The sequence below is a fragment of the Montipora capricornis genome, chromosome 14 (assembly GCF_036669925.1).
Source record: "Montipora capricornis isolate CH-2021 chromosome 14, ASM3666992v2, whole genome shotgun sequence".
Lineage (NCBI taxonomy): Eukaryota > Metazoa > Cnidaria > Anthozoa > Scleractinia > Acroporidae > Montipora > Montipora capricornis.
The window spans coordinates 42,371,700-42,391,699 of NC_090896.1; the positions used below are offsets into that span (position 1 = coordinate 42,371,700).

Below are 20,000 nucleotides of genomic sequence, written 5' to 3' on the forward strand. Positions count from 1 at the left end.
CACTTGAAACGTGAGAAAGACTGATTCACACAGATGCTCTCTGATCAAAGTCAGGGTCATTTGTCAGCGAACTTTTCTGGTCAATATTTTTTCGCTAACAGGGGAGGGGGGAAGGGACGGGGAATAATGAAAAATGATTTTATTATACATGTGTATGACAGGAATTATTTCCTTGCTGAGAAAATGATGTCCACTCATTCTGCCCGATGAGAAAAGGCTTTTCTCGATTGCATGCATTACAAAATTAAGAGAGTAAAATAAGGGGGGAGTCTTTCTTTGGTTAATAAATGAAAAAAAAAAAAAACGATTTTCACACTTGAAAAAATAATTACTACCGGACTTTACATGTCAAACAACCGGACGTCCGGCCTGAAACGAAACCCCTGCAAAGGTATCGGGGAAAGAGGGATAAGTCAAGGTGTATTTAATAATTCACCAACAGTGGATCTTAATCATCAATAAAAGACAAACATATCGTATTTACACCTAGTCAATTTGCTATAAATTAAGTTGGATGATGAGGGATCGATGAAGACAAAACTCACGATCTTTTTAGACCTCAAAAGATTAAGATCAAAGAAAGAAATCGGGATAAATTGAAAGGTAGGAATTATTAGCTAAATTGTTTAAAAATAACGTACATTTCTCCTTTTTATGGGTGTGACTTTTTAATTATCAAGAACAAGAATTAAAATTTCAAGCAAAAATTTAGACTGATAGTGCTATCCACCGAATAAACCACTGCCCAGCGAATAAACACTAGCAAAACCGATTGAGTTATCCAGTTGATAGAGATTTATCCGGCGTATAGCGCTATCCATCGTTTTAACAACTGGGGCCAGGACGATATTTTTGCCGCCGAAAAGTTGGATTTGGACATCGGCCTTTCTGTCTCACTGGGTAACAGGCCTAATCGATTACTTGCAATTCGCTTGCGACAAAAGAAATGCTCAATTTTGAAAATTCAAGACCTTGCGCATGCAGTATAGCCGGACAAATACAATCATCTTAATATAGTTTAATGGCATAGCTGGCATTAGTTAGTCCATGTAGGCAATATTTGCCATAGTTTCCACACTTTTCCGCATTATTTTCGCACTAACATTGTTTCCCGAGCGTCCCCGTCTAACCGTTCAAAAAAATATTTCTCGTCAGTGATTCCATTAATTAATTAACCGGGATTAACTTCTATTTACATCTCCTTGTCGTTCGTGACAAGGATTGAAAGTATCCTATAAGAGAAGATAGCAGTGACGGCCACAAAAATGTTGCTCCAAAGCATGCTTTCAGCATTAATTATTGACCTACAGAAAGAAAAAAAAAAAAAGTATCTACAGAGCGATAAGATCGCCACGATATCGGGCCTAGTAACATTTTCTGAGAACGTTTTTGCTGCGCTTTATGATAACGGACACAGTAGAGTGAATTAATTTTCAACTTCCCTTAGTTCTTGTCCACTGTTCTGGGATGGACGTTGTCGGTTAGTTTCTTCTTATGTTTTCCTGAAAGAAAACAGGGTAGGTGTCAGACAAGAAAACATCTAACTTGTCCAAATTAACAATTTTTGTCGGTAGAGCTTTCGAATCAGGAGAGAAGAACAACGCTTCATAAGAGATAATCAAGGTAAGGGGCTAAAATTTACTGTTTAACTTATTATGAAGTTTCAGTCAAATTGCTTTTTCTGATCCAAAAAGCGTACACGAGGAGCTTAAGCCGACTCAGGAATTCTCGGCTGGACGTCTCCTGACGGTGAAGATATCCATCAACAAAGGCTAAAAACATAACACAAAAGGTGTTTCGTATTCAGGAAAGTATTAAAGCATTCAGGATCGATCAGATTGTACTGTGAACTTACGTTAAGCAGAAAAAAGTAGTTATTTTTTTTTATTGAATGACCATATTTAGGGGCGAGATGAATTTTGTGGGGAACACAAATCTATTTCAGTTCGTTTGTGCGTATCGACAGTGGCGGTTAGTGCTGGGACACGGAACCATTTTTCGTTCTATAGGATTTATGGATTAACTCTCTCACCCGGGGAAAAATGGTACAGGTCGCTGTCGTCTCTCGCCGACCAGCACTACTTCGACGCTCCTCGCCGCTGGTGAGCGAGAAGACCTCTGCCATCCAGGGTAAAATGCTAGCCAATTTGTCGAAGGAAAGTTTTTCCAGCTCTTTCGCAGAGAGATTTGTCGCCTTCAAGTCGGTAATTTTTTGCGGGAAAATGGTGATCACGTTCCGAAATTCGGCAGGTCTAATCTGCAGATCGCAGGTCGCAGGTCACAGGTTGCAGTCATTTGTTTCACCAATACAGAAAGTATCCTAAACATTCTTAAAAGCTAACCTTAGGCCTAAAAACTTTTGTTTAGGCCTTAGGCCTAAGGGTAGCTTTTAAGAATGTTTAGGATACTTTCTGTATTGGTGAAACAATGACCTGCAACCTATGACCTGCAACCTGCGACCTGCAAATTAGACTCGCCGCCCGAAATTCTGGTAAAAACGTGGACGAAGCTTACGGAATAACTTTGGTTGGCCTCTGTGGGGGGATTAATTGAGCAGTCTTCGTCTGAATGTCATGGATTTCTGTATTCATGTTTTCAAACGAGTTATGGAGGCAGTAGACAATGTTGACGTCGGGGAATTCGGTGCTGGAAGCCTTCCCGGTATAAAGGCTCAAGCTCAAACGTTGAGGTAAAATAATTGCTGTTAGGTTCAATTTCATGATATCAGGATATCATGATAGCAGCTAGAAAATTGATAAGTCTGTGATTAATATTGCATGTGCCTCCCTGTGACATGCTGGGATATCAATTAGCCCGGTATGAAATTTTATACAGCTACAATTAAGCATTCTAAATTTACAAGTTCCTCAGTTATCGAGTTCCATGAGTATAAAACTTAAAAATGGTTTGCTTTAAAATCAGACAAGAACCAATTCACCGTTGCTGTTGAGAAAAGTGTATGCCAGGCAAAACAAGTTATATCTCGGTAGCCTGAAACTGAGTTAAGAAATAATATGCCTGTGTTAATTAAATTAACAAATACACCAATACATCACTAACGTTTCATGTTTAACCCGAAAATTAGGGAAACAGATGTTCGAAGGTGTAATGGCTGTTGAGTTTAATTCCTCAGTTATCGAGTTCCATAAGTATAAAACTTAAAAATGGATTGCTCTAAAATCAGAAAAGAAACAATTCACTGAATTCACCGTTGCTGTTGAGAAAAGTGTATGCCAGGCAAAACAAGTTGCGTCTCGGCAGCCTGAAAGTTAAGAAATAATTTGCCTGTGTTTAAATTAACAAATACACCAATACATCACCAACGTTTCATGTTTAACTGGAGAATTAGGGAAGCAGATATTCAAAGGTGTAATAGCCGTTGAGTTTTATTCCTCAGTTATCGAGTTCCATAAGTATAAAACTTAAAAATGGATTGCTTGAAAATCACAAAAGAACCAATTCACCGTTGCTGTTGAGAAAAGTGTATGCCAGGCAAAACAAGTTGCATCTCAGTAGCCTGAAAGTTAACTGACAAAATAATGCCTGTGTTTAAATTAACAAATACACCAATACATCACTAACGTTTCATGTTTAACCGGAGAATAATGTTCGAAGGTGTAATAGCTGTTGAGTTTTATTCATTAGTTATCGAGTTCCATGAGTATAAAACTTAAAAATGGATTGCTTGAAAATCAGACTAGAACCAATTCACCGTTGCTGTTGCGAAAAGTGTATGCCAGGCAAAACAAGTTGCATCTCGGTAGCCTGAAAGTTAACTGACAAAATAATGCCTGTGTTTAAATTAACAAATACACCAATACATCACTAACGTTTCATGTTTAACCGGAGAATTATGTTCGAAGGTGTAATAGCTGTTGAGTTTTGTTCATTAGTTATCGAGTTCCATGAGTATAAAACTTAAAAATGGTTTGCTTTAAAATCAGACAAGAACCAATTCACCGTTGCTGTTGAGAAAAGTGTATGCCAGGCAAAACAAGTTGCATCTCGGTAGCGTGACAGTTAAGAAATAATTTGCCTGTGTTTAAATTAAAAAATACACCAATACATCACTAACGCTTCATGTTTAAGCGGAGAATTAGGGAAGCAGAATCTGATGTTCGAAGGTGTAATAGCTGTTGAGTTTTATCAGAAACCCATAAGGGTTGAAACGTGTAACGCGCGTTCACAGTTTCCTAATATTCAGTGCGAACTGATTGGTTGAATGTTTCAGTGCTAAGTACCATATTTGGAACCCCCTCGCTCTTTTTGTTCCAAATATGGTACTTAGCAAATTGGATAGTTAGAAGCTTGTTTCCCAGCACACAAGAGGCCGTTGCACGTTTCAACCCTTATGGGTTTCTGGTTTTATTCATCAGTTTTCGAGTTCCATTAGTATAAAACTTAAAAATGGTTTGCTTTAAAATCAGAAAAGAACCACTTCACCGTTGCTGTTGAGAAAAGTGTATGCCAGGCAAAACAAGTCGCATCTTGGTAGCCTGACAGTTAAGAAATAATTTGCCTGTGTTTAAATTAACAAATACACCAATACATCGATCACTAACGTTTCATGTTTAACCGGACAATTAGGGAAGCAGATGTTCGAAGGTGTAATAGCTGTTGAGTTTTATTCCTCAGTTATCGAGTTCCATAGGTATAAAACTTAAAAATGGATTGCTTTAAAATTAGAAAAGAACCAATTTACCGTTGCTGTTGAGAAAAGTGTATGCTAGGCAAAACAAGTTGCATCTCGGTAGCCTGAAAGTTAACTGAAAAAATAATTTGCCTGTGTTTAAATTAACAAATACACCAATACATCACTAACGTTTCTTGTTTAACCGGAGAATTATGTTCGAAGGTGTAATAGCTGTTGAGGTTTATTCCTCAGTTATCGAGTTCCATAAGTATAAAACTTAAAACATGATGGTTTGATTTAAAATCAGAAAAGAACCAATTCACCGTTGCTGTTGAGAAAAGTGTATGCCAGGCAAAACCAATTAACAAATATACCAATACATCACTAACGTCTCATGTTTAACCGGAGAATTAGGGAAGCAGATGTTCGAAGGTGTAATAGCTGTTGATTTTTATTCCTCAGTTGTTGAGTTTCATCAGTATAAAACTTAAAAATGGATTGCTTTCAAATGAGAAAAGAACCAATTCACCGTTGCTGTTGAGAAAAGTGTATGCCAGGCAAAACAAGTTGCATCTCGGTAGCCTGAAAGTTAAGATATATTTAATTTGTCTGTGTTTAAATTAATTTGAAATAAAGAGAATAAAGAAATAATTTTCCATTTTTTAATTGCATGATGGTGGCCGTTGTAAACCGTGTTTTAGGAAATATTTCAGATTGATTCACGTGACTGTGCCTCTGGAGTATTTTGACCCATCACTCAAAATTAATTTAAAGTAATTTGAGTTATTTGTCGTCATGAAGTCGGCCCAACAAATGTGTCGAGATTAACACCTCTCTCTCCCTTTGTCTCTCGCTCTGCCTTTTTGGTGTGAGTCTTGCTACAACTCCCGCTGAGATTTTGGTAATTTTTTTTTACCTAAACAGCGGGGACCCACATTCCTGACCCAAGTTAAGCTCCTCAAGTCTGAAGAATGCATTCTATCAAGTTTTGAACGCCTACAAAAGTCAGAATCCTGCCTTCTAAATTAATAATCAATAAGCTCTACGAGTTTTCCTAGCAGTGATTAAATATTTATCATCATTGAAACAAGGCTAAAAGTTATCATATATGCGTTGATGACGAGAATGTCGTTTTTGAAAATGTCAGCGTTAAAAGCCCCGCTGGCAACTAACTTATTGAAACAACATTCTTTCATCTTGAAGAATAACTGAACAATTTATCGACATTGGAAATTGAGAAATACCGCATGAAGTCTTTTAACAGTCAAAACACCCTCATATTTTTGCTTTCATAAACAGATGTTTTGCCCCGTACCAGTTCCCATAATTTCTGTGCTTCTAAGCTCAGTTGCATTGCAATAAGTTGCATTCTAAATTTCAGAGTTAAAGGTGCCTTCCAGTTTATTACACAACGACGAGCATAAACCTGTTTTTTTGTCTTGTCGCTTCCTATTCGCTCTTCTTTTTACATCTGTTTTAATCCCTTCTTTATTCCTCTCAATTAGTTCATAGTCCATGGGTATGCTTGTTTGAAAAGGGACAAAACATTAAGATCTCCTATTTACATAATAACAATGACATACAAAACAAGTTACCACATCACAATAAACTTGTCGCCCGAAACATTGATTTAATTGGACTTCCTCCCTAAGCAACACATTTTTAAAGTCAGTTTCATCTGTTTCACTGCGTAACGGGCCTAGAAAATAATTTTCCAAGTCCGTTACAAAATATGCCGAATTTCCACGAATCAAAGTCTTTAAATCCTAGCAGCATAGACGGACTTTGTCATCTGAACCTGGTTTCATGGGGAGGCTTGCATGAGTCCGCCATGTAGCTCAGTGCATAGACGGGCATTCGAACTCAGATATTTTCCACACTTTCTCCACACTCAGATTGTTTCCCGAGTATGCCCGTCTTACCATTCGAAAAAAAAAATCGCTTGATTCCATAATCGAGGTAGACATTTAACAGCTCCTTCATGTCAAGGCGTAAAAGGATCTATAAGAAGTGATAATAGTTACGGCCACAGTAATGTCGTTTGAAAATATCAAGTCAGTCAAGTCATGACGATTTTAAAATTAAATAAAAAGAAGGAAAAGCGAGAATGAATATTGCCACGATATCATTTGATTTTGGCATTGGTCCTAAGCAACTTGCTTTGAGTCGTTTTTGCTGCACTTAGGATAGGAGTTAGAGGCTTTAATTACTTTGCAACTTTCCTTGGTCACCTGTTGGTTCTCGTCCAGTGTTCTGGCATGGATGTTATCAGTTTCCCTAAGAGAAACCAGTGTAGGTTCAGACATGAACACACGCAAAAATACGATCAGGGAAGCAAGGCTCAAACTGAAGGATCCTATGATTTGATGACAAGAGATGTAATAGCCTCGCAATTAACTGAAACTACATTCTTTCAATCCATCAACATGGCATTCGCCACAAGCCGTTAATTTTCTCGCTTTGGGGATGGTTCACTGAACGAGCAGGGCTTGGAGAACGTCCTCAGGGTGCAGGGCTATTGACTTTGTTTAGCAAACGAAAGGTACTATAGAGTTTTTTTTTTTTTTTTTTTTTTTTTAGCGGAGCTGCGCCCGCGCGGAGCACCATAGTTAAGAAAATATCGATGCGAGAAATTTTGGTTTTATAGCCATGACGTCATCGACCGTCCGTACATACGTACGTAAGTCCTTACGTCCACCCCTCCATGTATGCTAATTTGACCAGTATCATGCTAGTTTACAGCATTACATCGTTCACATTGGACATCCATGTTTTGATCAATTGACAACTGTTAAACCAAGGTATCCGCTGACCAGTACACGTGACCATATCGCGAGCCCAAGCTTAGAGCTCACCGAGGTCAGCTGTTTTTTTTTTTTTAATTGACCACTGACCAGGTACTGATTTTCAATTGGATTGCAAGCTCAACAAGGTTAACTCATGCACCTAAACATAAGCGAGGCTTCATTTTTCGCGCGCTTTCGATTCTGTGGCTCGAAGCGGCTACACGGCCATACTACGTCAACTATAGTTCTTACACAGTCAACGTTTTTCGTGTTCAGGTGGTAAAACGTTTGGAAAATGTTTTGTTTCTGCATTTTTCGCTGCTTTCAATTCAGTTTGACATATCATGATAGCTGTGGTCCACACTGGCGGCTACGCAGTATTCAAGTCAAGCATCGGACGGATATTAACTTAAAGCTGAGTGTTTATTTTTAATTTTATTAGAGCTGCTGTTTTCTCTGTATTGCGATTTTTGGCATATCTTTAGAAGCTCTGATAAGGTTACATGATGCCTGGAGGACCTATGACTAGAACAGAAGCGAAAGAGAATGATAACGACAAAACAGAATACCAGTAATAGCTCATACTTGGTGGAAGAAGTGGACAAATGCTTTCCTTGGGCACTAAAACGTTTGTTTTTTTTACGGATGCGCTATTTAAAGTGGATGCGTATTTTTAAATAGTGGATCGGTTTTTCCTTTGTTCAGGAATGAAAATCGAGTTTTTATTGCCAACTGTAATTAAATAAAAATTATCTGTACTATTTTGGACACAAAGATAAACTGAGAACAATAGGCATTTCTCCCGATGAGTTGAACTGTTTGTTTGTTTGTTTTGCTTTAAAATGAGAGCGAACAAGTGCTTTTTTAATCCGTTTGCTAAACTGTTTTTCGATGTGCTTCAACAGTGACAAGAAAAGTTTGTCTGTATATTATAAACACGTAATCGCAATGAGTTCTCGTAAAATTAGGGGGAAATTTCACTAGCTTGTGTTTTCAGAAGTTTTTTTAAAGCACCTAGAGGTAATTTAGTGTTGGAGCGGATCTTGTTTGAAGTTCCTTTCTTGGTTGCATTGCCATATTTTGCCGATTCTTGTTTCAAGCCAAGCTGGCGTGTTTCACTGAAATAAATCAAAATGTGAATGATCTCGTTTTCAGACTTGTGGAATAAAGTACATCAGTAAAACTCTTTTTGTGACTTTAAACTGACAAAGTTTTTTCATGGTTTCTAATTTTAGCGTGATTCCTACTCGCTGGGTATTGACAGTTGACTCTGAAATGGCTTTTTTCCTTTTCCATTCACTCACGGAGGTTGTGCTTGTTTTCTTTTAAAACTTGACGTGCGGTTCAACAAAACTTCGTTGCCTAACTGGTGAATTCCAAAGTGAATTTCACTCGAAAAACCGATATCGCATTCATTGCTTTGTGATGTTTTTAGCGTAAAATTTACCATGGAATTCACTAGTTAGGTAATGCCAAAAAGTATTGCCTGATGAGGAAGGGGGGAGGGGGGTGGGCATGTGGAAGAAAAATAGGGTGGCTGAGGGGGGAGGAGACAATTTCCAAATGACTCTTCCCCAAACCCCAACCCCCCCTTAACCCATAAAAAAAAATGAACCGTCCTTTACTTTGCAGAGTTTCATCTCCGCCTGCCGATCATCTCCGGAAAATTAAATAAGGGTATGGGATTTTATGGTGCTACACGCTTTACCGTGGCCACCTAACAAAGTTTTTTACAAAATTGTTTGCCACTCAGGTTGTGTGAATTTGATTGATAGTCACGCCTCCTTGCAAAGTTCACACAGCTGTAACTCGGACGCTGCATGGGTTGTTGGGTTGACGTATTTACACGGAGTTGTCAAATGTGAAAGTTTGTCGGGTGGCCACGGTGAGGAGCGTTGCACTGTAAAGACAAAGTATATTGCGTTTTTAGATGGCTTTCCTGTTGCTATGGCGATCTACTTTGTCTCTGTAAATGAGTACATCTTTTTAGCAATAATTGGCGTTTCTATAGTACCAAAGCGCTGCGGTTACGTGCAAAAGTAGTATTGTGTAGTCAATCCCTGGAATAAGAAATAGTCTTGCAATTGTTGAAACTGATTTAAAGTAATCAAGTGAAGCTATGATATTCGCAGTTATGAACGCAATTTTTACAATTGCGTAGAGAAGCTTGAAAATTTCAGGACTTGAACGCGGTTTGAACCCGTGACCTCGCGATTCCGGTGCGACGCTCTAACTAACTGAGCTATGAAGCCACTGACGTTGGGAGCTGGTCATTTGTGGGTTCTAATGGTCCCGTGAGGAATGAATCAATGATGAAATGGTATATGAAATGAATCATGTATGAACTGCGGATATGCGAGGTCACAGGTTCAAACCCCGTTGAATTCCTGGATTTTTCAGGCTTCTCTAGGCAATTGTAAAAATTGCGTTCATAACTGCGAAGACCATAGCTTCACTTGATTTCATATCCGCAGTTCATATATGATTCATTTCATATACCATTTCATCATTGATTTAAAGTAAGTTGGATCTAATTTAATACCTATTTCTCTACCATTTTTTCCAGTTTCCTGTGGTCTTCTTACTCGCTTGCTTCTATAAAAATGACCAAGATCCTGCACTTTTACAGCACAGCAGTGATGTATCTGGTGTGTAGTGTGTGTCGCGCAGACGCTCAGCAGTGCCAAAGTGTACACTCCACATATGGTATGATGTTAAGAGGCCATGTGTTTGAGAAACGCACTGCTGCAAACATGCTGACCTGCGGACAGTTATGTAACGCCGACATCCGATGTCAAAGCATCAATTACGTCATGAGTCTACATTTGTGCGAGTTAAACAAACGCACAAAGGAGGCGAGACCAAATGATTATGTTCAACACTCAGATCGGATATACGTGACAAGACCTAGTAAAAGAGGTATCGTTACCTTGGTTCTTAACTAATTGTCGTAAAACGAGCCAAGTGGGGTTGCCAATTCGGCCAATCATGCCCTTTGTACTGACAGAGGGCATAACGAGGAACTATAGATCGTTTTCACTGTCACGCAACAAAAAAATAAAATCGAAATAGTTCAATGAAAAAAGCGAAAATTTTGATATGTTGTAGGAGAGACAAATTCATATATCACCTCTCCAATTCTCAGGTCTGTGCGATACATCGTTTTCGAGTTATTTGTGGAAGAGTTCCACGCAACTTTAAAGAGTTTTATATGGAGCCGCCTTGTTAATGCACCTCCGTTATGCACTAATACGGCGGCGAGAAATCAACAAGAACAGCTGGAGTTCACTTTGCGATGAAAGCGCTTACTTTTCGTTCATGATATAAGATACATGTGTATCAACACTTCTCGTAATGTAGCTGAACCCCTCAAACTGCTGAGATTCAAAGGGATAGACATTTTTTCAACCAACTAGCTTTTGTATTATTGTGCCACGCAAGGTGACAATTTGGAAATTCAAAAATGTTGTATTTTCGAAACGAAAGGCGTCGTGATTTCAAGATCATCTTTAGCCTCCTGTAGATAAAAATTCAAAACAGCTTGCATTTTTGATTTTACAATTTGATAGCGTCACTTTGAAAACCATCGATATTCCGCACTCTTTGCGACTAATGCGTGGGTTCTTTATATCGCTCCACTTAAAGAGGTAATGAACGAAGGCTGTAAAACGGAGAATTATATCATACGAAGGCAGCATGGTGCGGTCTAAAGAGCACTGGGTCTTGATGATGCCGTTCTTAATCCTTTGACTATACCAGGATTGATCAGTATGTAAATTCGCCTCTCAATTTCAATATACTGTCAGGTAGACAAGTATTGAGAATAAAGATTATCGTCATCTTAATTTGAAGACATAATCCTAGTATAACACCAATTTCTCATGACCAGCCAAAGAAGAAATCTATTTGGAAGTAGTTAGGGAAGCGAACTCTTAGATCACGGGAGTCTAAGGGTATTTCGCTCTGGCCACTCGCTAGATTTGTGGTCGAAGTTCCTTCGCTTTGTTAACAGTCAACTGGGTGCCCCTTCCATTTTCAGCAATTTTCCAGGCCTTAAAGAGAACGCTGGCTCTACCACTTACTCTTATTGTAACGTTGCAAATAGCTAGCAAGTACTGAGAGGGACCCTTCGTGCTACATATTTCATTATGACATGTAAGGAAATACGTATATTTCTAGTTTTTCTTACAGGTTGTTAAAGTGGAGTACCTGAACTAGATTGATGATATCAAACTGAACTTCCACGATAAAAAGCAATTACACATTAAATATATTTAATTTGATGAAAGAGTTCCCACTGCAGGCCCAACTTATTTAAGGTTGCAACTTGCAACTTGCAACTTACTTGAATTTGAACAAATGTTTGCAACTTTACAGTTCCCCTGGGCTCCATCCAAGAGATACCTGCCGAATATTGCTCCGAGATCAAAGCGAGTGAAGGAGACAGCGTGGTCAGTGGCAGGTACTGGCTCGATTCAGTTAAACCAGGCCAAGTTGTGTTGGTTCCTTGTGACATGCTGACTGGAGGTGGGTTGCTTGAGACACCTAAGGGGCGCCTTGCACAAAGGCACTTTTTATTTCTATGCCGTTTTCAGGATATTTTAACGTAATGCAAGGAGCAGTGACACCAATGTGGCCAGAGTTTGATTCCCGGTCCTGGCGTCATATGTGGGTTGAGTTTGTTTTTGGTTCGCTCCTTGCTCTGAGATGTTTTCTCCAGAAAAACAAACACTGCCTAATTACAGTTCGATCCGGAATGCACGGAGAACATGTTGAACGAGCCCCTGAGCTCCCTTAAGGTGTTCCTTGGGTAAACAAATTACAAGAACAATTACAACAACAACAACAACAATTATTATTTCATTTAACTATCAATCATATAGGACCAAACACAAGTGTTCTACTATTTGGAAAGACTACAAACAATGACATAAAAATTATAGAAAATTAACATGATAACATGTCGGTGGTTTTGATACGAAGAAAAGAAAGATTGGAGTTCCCGGAAAAGAGCTTCCTAGAGCAGAGTAGAAACGCCGAGTCTTACCATGGAGTGGAACGAACTCGGGACAGGGAGGCGAGTGTGCTCTCACGACTGAACTAAAAAATGCCTTTCTTAGTATTTTGGGAAAATGAAAACAAAATCAGTCAACAAAAGATGAACATGAATTGTTGAAATGTCGAGGGGAAGAAAAATGCTGGGTAGAAAAACCTTGTGATGGTGATGAGCATGATGACGACCTCGACGACGACGATAAAGATGGCGATGACAATGACGATGACGATGATGATAATAAGGGTGATGAAAAGGTATTTCTCCTTCCTCCTTTTTGTTTTCATAAATGATCTCTTTCATTTCGAGGAAACAGATACAATACCGCTGGGTAGGAAGGCGGGACGTACGCTTAACTTTCTAATTCACACAACTTCTTGAATCGTATCTACATTCGTTGTTTTCGGAATCTTTTTCAGACGCAGACGAATGCAACGCTTCAGTCCCAGTCTGTGATGCTAATGCCATCTGCCAAAATACATTGGCATCATTTCATTGCACCTGTAAAACTGGTTTTACTGGAAATGGTTTGAGCTGCCAAGGTAAAGGTGGTTTGTTGTAGTGCGTGATTGCTTCAGTTTTGCCTTTGCTTGGATCATCAATTTTAAGAAATTAATCTGACCAAACACAACAAACGCGTACAGTTTGATAAACTAATCATAATAGCCAATTCTTTGTTTACAATTCGGGTCTCATAAACATATGCCTACTGGCTTCTTAATGACCAGCAAGGAAATACAATCTCGTTCCCAGAGTCCGTGATCTTGTGGCAGCTTCAGGTGGCGAGAGATGGTGAGAGATACAGAGCTCCGATTCTGGCTGTTCTTTTTGTCTCAATGAGCATGCATAAAAAGAAACGGAAGTGAACAGAGATGGGGGAATGGGGGGGGGGGGGGGGAAGGGGGCTTAGTCTCCATGCAACTCACCCCGCAGCTGTTTACAAGTAAAAATGTTACGAATCATTTGTAACTGATATTATATGCTTTGCTTGTCACTAGTTTAAAAAAGAGAAGAAAAAAACTGTAGTGCAACTTTTTTTATGCCAATCACTAAGCGTCAAGATTGTCCAAGCGCGTAATAATATTTCTTTATTCAACTGAAATCCCTCTGCCATTGGTGATTAGTTCATTTGGCTGTCTTTTCGTCTCCCGTAATTGCTTTGGTTTCTCGAGACTTGATTTAAAATGACCCCAGTATCGAAATAAATTATAAGAATTCGAATTAATGATCTAGATCTGATCTAGATTCGGATTGCCATAATGTATTTTTAGGATTTGTGATCCTATATTTGGCTGAAAGCGCACCTAATTTCAAATGTTCTTCATCGCTAACTATTTTAAGTCAAGAGCACACATACATTGCAGCTTTAATTTCTCGCTGTAAAACTTAACATAACCAGCAATCATTTGCTCCACGACCAGTTTGTGCTGTCATCTTACGTTCAGACACTTACTTTCTCACATTCGTGGCCATTGGATGAATGAATATCGATGTCTTGGTGTGGAGGCCACTACTTAAAAACAAAACCTCCTGAAGGAAAAAGCAAACTGTATGTATTACGTGCGTTGAACGTATGAAGAAAGCTCACAGGGTCGAACGCATAGCATTTCATTCTGTGTCTGAAATATTTGGAACTGTTCTGCTTGTTGTTCAGTCACGTTTTTTCTAATTTCATATCTCTTCTTATTCCCATAAGACTTCGACGAGTGTACCAGTGGTGCTCACAACTGTATTAATGGAAAAGCTCTCTGCTTAAATACTCTCGGGTCCTATAAGTGCACTTGAAAGCTGGGTTACCGAGGAGACGGTCAGACCTACTGCATTCCAGACGGCAAGTATTCCAAATTAACAATTAATGTCATTATATCAGCTAATTTGAAAAAGGTGAACAAAGGAACCGATCAATAATCAAATTGAGGGTAGAAGAATTGGTATCCCACATCTCTTTTTTCTTTTATGTCCGTCATTAGGGTCTCATATCCCTTTCTGAGTCTGTATTCCTTATTCGAAACCAATAAGAATAAAAATACTTATGATAATGATAATGATATATTAATAAATGATATTCATTAAAACTACGTACAAGTTCCTTGCGACACGCGGAGAACTCAATGGTGTGACAGGAGTCTAATCCATGAGCAGTAAGCAGAACTGCAAGTTTTCCAGATGTAAACAGAGTCTGCTAAAATTGCCGCTGGAACTACAGTAGTCTTCCTCCTTGTGACGTGGGTCCGGATGGCCCAGGAATAGAAACACAACGCTAACGAAACAAAAAAAAAAACCATAGACCCATAACATGCTTGAACAATCTTTACAAATGGTATACTGCGTGCCTACTAAAACCCACTAATGAACATCTCAACAAATGTGGGCGCGTGCAAGGAGACCAGTAAGGCGCTAAAGAGGGATGCGCGGGCACTGTTGACAACTTATTAATTGATCAGATGGTGTGCCAAGACAGCAAGCGTGGAAAGAGGAATGTAAGCATGGCATGGGTATATGTAAGAAAAGCTTACGACAGTGTATATCACCGATGCCTGATAGAAAAGTTCTCACTACACAAGTTCCCACTCTGGCTTTGCTAGACGATCCAAAATACTGGGATCTTCGCAAGAACCGAGCAAGGCTATGAAACATCAGAAGTGATTATGTTCAAAAGAGGTCTTCCCCAGAGAGACGCACTATGCGCAAGACTGTTCACTCTCTGTATTAACTCGATATCATGTAGGCTGAGTGCGACGGAGGGCTACAGAATCTCTACGCCAATTGGGCAGAAGATCACACACTTGCTTTACATTGATGATCTTACGTTTTATGCTGCATCGGAAGAGAAAATGAGAAGAGTGGCAAAGAAAGTAAAGTCTTGCATGAAGGATGTTGGATTGCATTGGAACGAAAGTCGAGTGGTACATGTGAAGAAGGGTAACGTAAAATGGGACACAGAAAGTATGTGCGTAGGAGACGAGAAATCTGTAGATAGCCTCAAGCAGGGATCACACTACAATTTCCTTAGAATCATGGAGAACATCAAGCAGGATGATACCTTAGTGTTAGAGATTGTTGGTAAGGCATATATACAAAGATTATCATTGATTTGGTCTAGCCCACTATCTGATTACAACAAGATGGTTGCAACAAACCAGTTTGCAATGCCCGTGCATACCTACTTAATGACAACCCAGTGTTGGCCGATTATGGCATTAAAAAAGCTAGACAGTGAATTAAGAAAGGTGATTTCGGAGAATGGAGGTAAGAACCCCCTAGGATCAACAGCTATGATGTAACTACCAAAGAAGCTAGGAGGACGGGGACTCAAGAGTATAAAGCGAGAGTACAAGCAGGAGAAGATTAAGGCTGCCGTGAGATTATACATCAACGAAGATCACGCCATGGAAGTAATACGAAGATTCGAGGAAAAAGGAGAAAAGACAGGACGACGATCGCTGGTAAAAGATTATTAAAGATGCCAAGAAGTATGCACTGGAGCTGGGGTAAAGATTACACCTTGTGTACCCGCAACCAGTCATCACAGATATAGCGACGAACACAGATGTTCCAATTAAGCAGATAGGAAAGTAGTTGAAGGGTGCAGTGGTACAGAAGGATTTAGAAGAGGTGAGAGGAGAACAATGGCAGGGAAGGCTGCTGACCCAGAGATGGGACGACGAAGAGATTGACGAAGAGTGCTTTGCTTGGATGACTGATTGGAAAGCAGCGCCCACACGTATCATTGCTGGGGTGAATGAGCTGTATCACCAAATGTTACCAACGAAGACCCACCATAAGAGCAAAACAAGGCATGAAACGGGACAGAACGTCCTGTGTCGGATGTGTAGCAAAGTTCCAGAAACCCAAGCACACGTACTTACAGGGTGCAGTAAACTGGCCCAATGAAAGAACCTTGTACGTCATGATGCAGCACTTAAAATTACATTTTACGAGATGCTGAAAGACCTGGACCTGGTGACAACGATACCACCGTGGTGCTCGATGGAACAACTGAAGCCACTTTACGAGAATGATAACGGAAAGGCGTACTGGGACGTCCCAGTATTCGCAGAGAACGTAGAAGTCAGGAACAACAGGATCGACGCAAGAGTTATCAACAAGGAGAAGAAGAAGGTGTACCTATTGGAGATGAGCTGTCCTTGGATAGCCAGCAGGGAGGAAAAGAGCGAGGAAAAGACAAATAAATACGCACCGCTGCGGTTCGAGCTAAGGCAACAGCACGCTGGATATGACTTAGAGCAGCACAATATATCGTGTACTGGGTGTTTGTTCAGAAAACGTGAGAAATAGTATGAGAGAGCTTACTGCAGAGAAGACGAAGGCTGACAAGACATTAAGCAGAATACAGAAGGCAGTTTTAAAGAACTCACTGCATATCGCAAGGTGTTTCAAGATTTTATCGGAATGATTTTAGATATTTTAAAGTAATGATAGGGACATATAATTGGTTATCAGTTAACCCTCGTGGGAATACCGGATCTCGCAGGAGATCTAAAAATAAATAAAGAGGGATTACGATGAGAATAGGGCCAACATGAGGGATTACCTGCCTTACCTTCATACTCTCTTGTCTAAAATAGATCGGTCTATAAAATGTTGTGACACAGGCTTAGTATGGGAGTTGTTCGTTCCTAATCACGGGCTCCCGATACGATGCGGTGGTAATTTACTCCAATTTTGTTCACGAAAAATCTTGAAAAATCCACACAAGTCTCAACCTTGCTTACTTAGGGGGCTGGGGTCGGGGAAGCCCCAAAATTTTATTTTTTTCAAAGTGTTCTTCTGGTCAGCTGGTTTAAGAATATCATATCATTCAGGGTGGTAATGCATTAATTGATAATTTCCTGTTACTTGTCTTCGCGTCTGTTGCCACTGATTTAACTACCATAAAATTCAATCCATTATTTCATTGACGGTTCCTTGTTTGCTTAGAATGCAAAAACTACCAAGTACTGGGCAATGCCGACAGAAAAGTGACAAACGATGCAACGCCTCCTTCTTGCGACAGGACACTTGGGCCAGCTTGGTTTCGCTTCCAAGGAAACGCAGGAACAAAAATGCCTAATTGGTGTGTCCCTCAAAACAGATGCGGGACACAAGCAACTGGGTGGTTAAACGGAACTCATCCCCAGGCTCACGAAGGCAGCGTGACACGACAGGTCTGCTTTCACTGGAGGGCGAGTTGTTGCGAATACTCCACCAATATTCAAGTGCAAAACTGCAGTGGTTACTACCTCTATTACATCCATGGAACTTCACCTGCTAATCCTTGTAATCTCCGTTACTGCAGCACGGACTGAAGGAACCGAACGCTCTTAATTCAAAAGGAAGATCAACGATCATGCATTTTTGACGAAACAAACTGTTCCCTCGCTGACCAGTGATTTTTCTCTTGCTTTATGTAACCCACTTGCATGATTAGGGCTAAGGTTCAACTTAATTTCCTGTGATCTAAAGCGTTTGCAGTTACTCCTGTTTTAGTAGAAAATGAGTGGAATTCCTTGAAGTTAATTAGTTTGCGAAACTTAAATGACAACTGTAAGGCCATGTGCATACGTTCTATTAGAATTAGTTACAATGTATAAGCACCTACTACGCGAAACACGTGAACCCCTCTTTCCGGCGATTGCCTTGCATATTCGCTTGGGAGGGGAAGCTATCTATCACCCTACTTTGGCGTAACATCTGGGCGGGAATATATGGGGCTCTGAGTACCAATTGTGAAGCAGATATAGCGTGACGCTTGGCTCATGGAGTGATTAAAAACCGGGCTTTCCTGAAGCAATGGCGCCGGCTCCGTGTCAGCGAGCGTTGCGCTTCCTATGGCCTCAAGGAATCTTTCTCTCACGCCTTCTGTGAGTGCACTATAGCACCTCAGGTGTGGGCGTGGGTGTTTCAAAGCGTCAATCCTTTTTACTCTACAGCCTTAAGTCTCAGTCCCGCTTTAGTTTTTTTTCGGACATGGTCTTCCTCGGGATGGCCAGTCCTCCAAATCCAATCTCATTTCCCGTGTTCTTTTTAACATTACTCTTAACCAGTAACCTGTAACCAGTTGCTTCGCATTGCTCAGTTGATTCGTCATCCAAACATTTTGAAGATTCGTCTGGTGAATGATAGAGCTTCATCTTCTTCGCTGATGAACTGAGTGGTTGAGCACATTCAGAGTCTGACAAGTCTGGTTCCTCATGAGAGGTGCTCGGTGTTTCTCGATCGATTATTGCTGCTGCTAACGGAGTGTTTTCACCAAGTTTCCCCTTTCTTTTCGATCCGCCAAATCCTTTACCCTTTCGTTTAGGCCTGTAGCTGCTTCTCTGCTTTTTTCCAGCCATTCAACAATATATATTTCGACTATTTCTCGGTACACTAATTTCACAAAGCAATCTCAACTTTCGGTTTACAGTAAATCTATCCCAAACTGCAGTTCGTGGCGATTCCTCGAAATCTCGCGTCATGTATGTGTCACTAAGTATCCCATTCGTGTTTCGACAAGAAAAGACGCAGAAAAACCTGTAAACGCCCACAAAAAACAAACAATGCTGCCGACGTTGCCATGGCAACGCGAACTCAGATTTGAACCGCTTGTAAACAAACCATTCATTTACAGGGAAATACCCAAAAAATCGAACAAAAACACTTTCCAATGTTTATTTAAATAGTTAAAGTTGCCGATTTTAAGGAAAATCTAAAAACCAATTTTTCAGCAAAATTCAGGTGAAGCCCCACCTTAACGAGCTCTGGGCGGCGCGGTACCTTCGCACTTTGGAACAGAAGGTCACCTCCCCCCAGGCCATCATCAATAAAATCAAAACAAAAGTGCGCACGCAAATCTTCGCGGCGCACTCCTATTACTCCCCACGTCAAATACCTGGGCACATATGAATGTCTTTTGCCGTGTAGACAACGATGAGCTACGTGTAATCATCTTAGCAGGGACACGAGGCATAGTGGCCACACCCGGCGGCCGAGCCTTGCACGGGCAGGTTCCCGGGCCCCCGGGTGAGGTCACTCGATCCCCTTTGCCCCTCGCTTCCTACATCCAAACTATTCAGAATCAAAATACAAAATAAAATTAGCAAATTAATTAACAAATAAGACAATGAAATGCGCCAACAAATAGCACTGTATATAGCTTTCCGCTAGTGTTTACGAACTAAGTTTCTCGCTTTTAATAATATAATTTTGCCCTTTTAGCATTTTGGAGTGTAAATCAGACGAGGTATCTCCAGAATGCTTTCGCTTTTTATAAACATTATACGGTACTTTCACCTAGTTTAGATTTTCACCTTTACTATTACGTTTTCCTTCAATAATTATATTGTACTTTCACCTAGTTCAGATTTCAACTTTAATATTGTCAAGTAAGGGCAAGCAGAGCTTCCTCTGCCTTGTCCACTGTACATATGTAAGTAATAAATAAATGTTTACGTGTTATCATGTGCGGACGTGTTTCCTTGAGCTGCGTTTTTCTTGTAATTATTCTTATACTTTCGGCTCAAGTTTTGGCCCAGCGAAGCGACGA

General features: G+C 40.1%; 2 pseudogenes; both read left to right on the plus strand.

The window, feature by feature from the left end:
* The first annotated feature begins 596 nt into the window (after positions 1-596).
* Positions 597-18,411, plus strand: LOC138033693 (uromodulin-like; annotated as a pseudogene).
* LOC138033390 (uncharacterized) lies at positions 15,622-16,366 on the plus strand (annotated as a pseudogene).
* Positions 18,412-20,000: the final 1,589 nt, after the last annotated feature.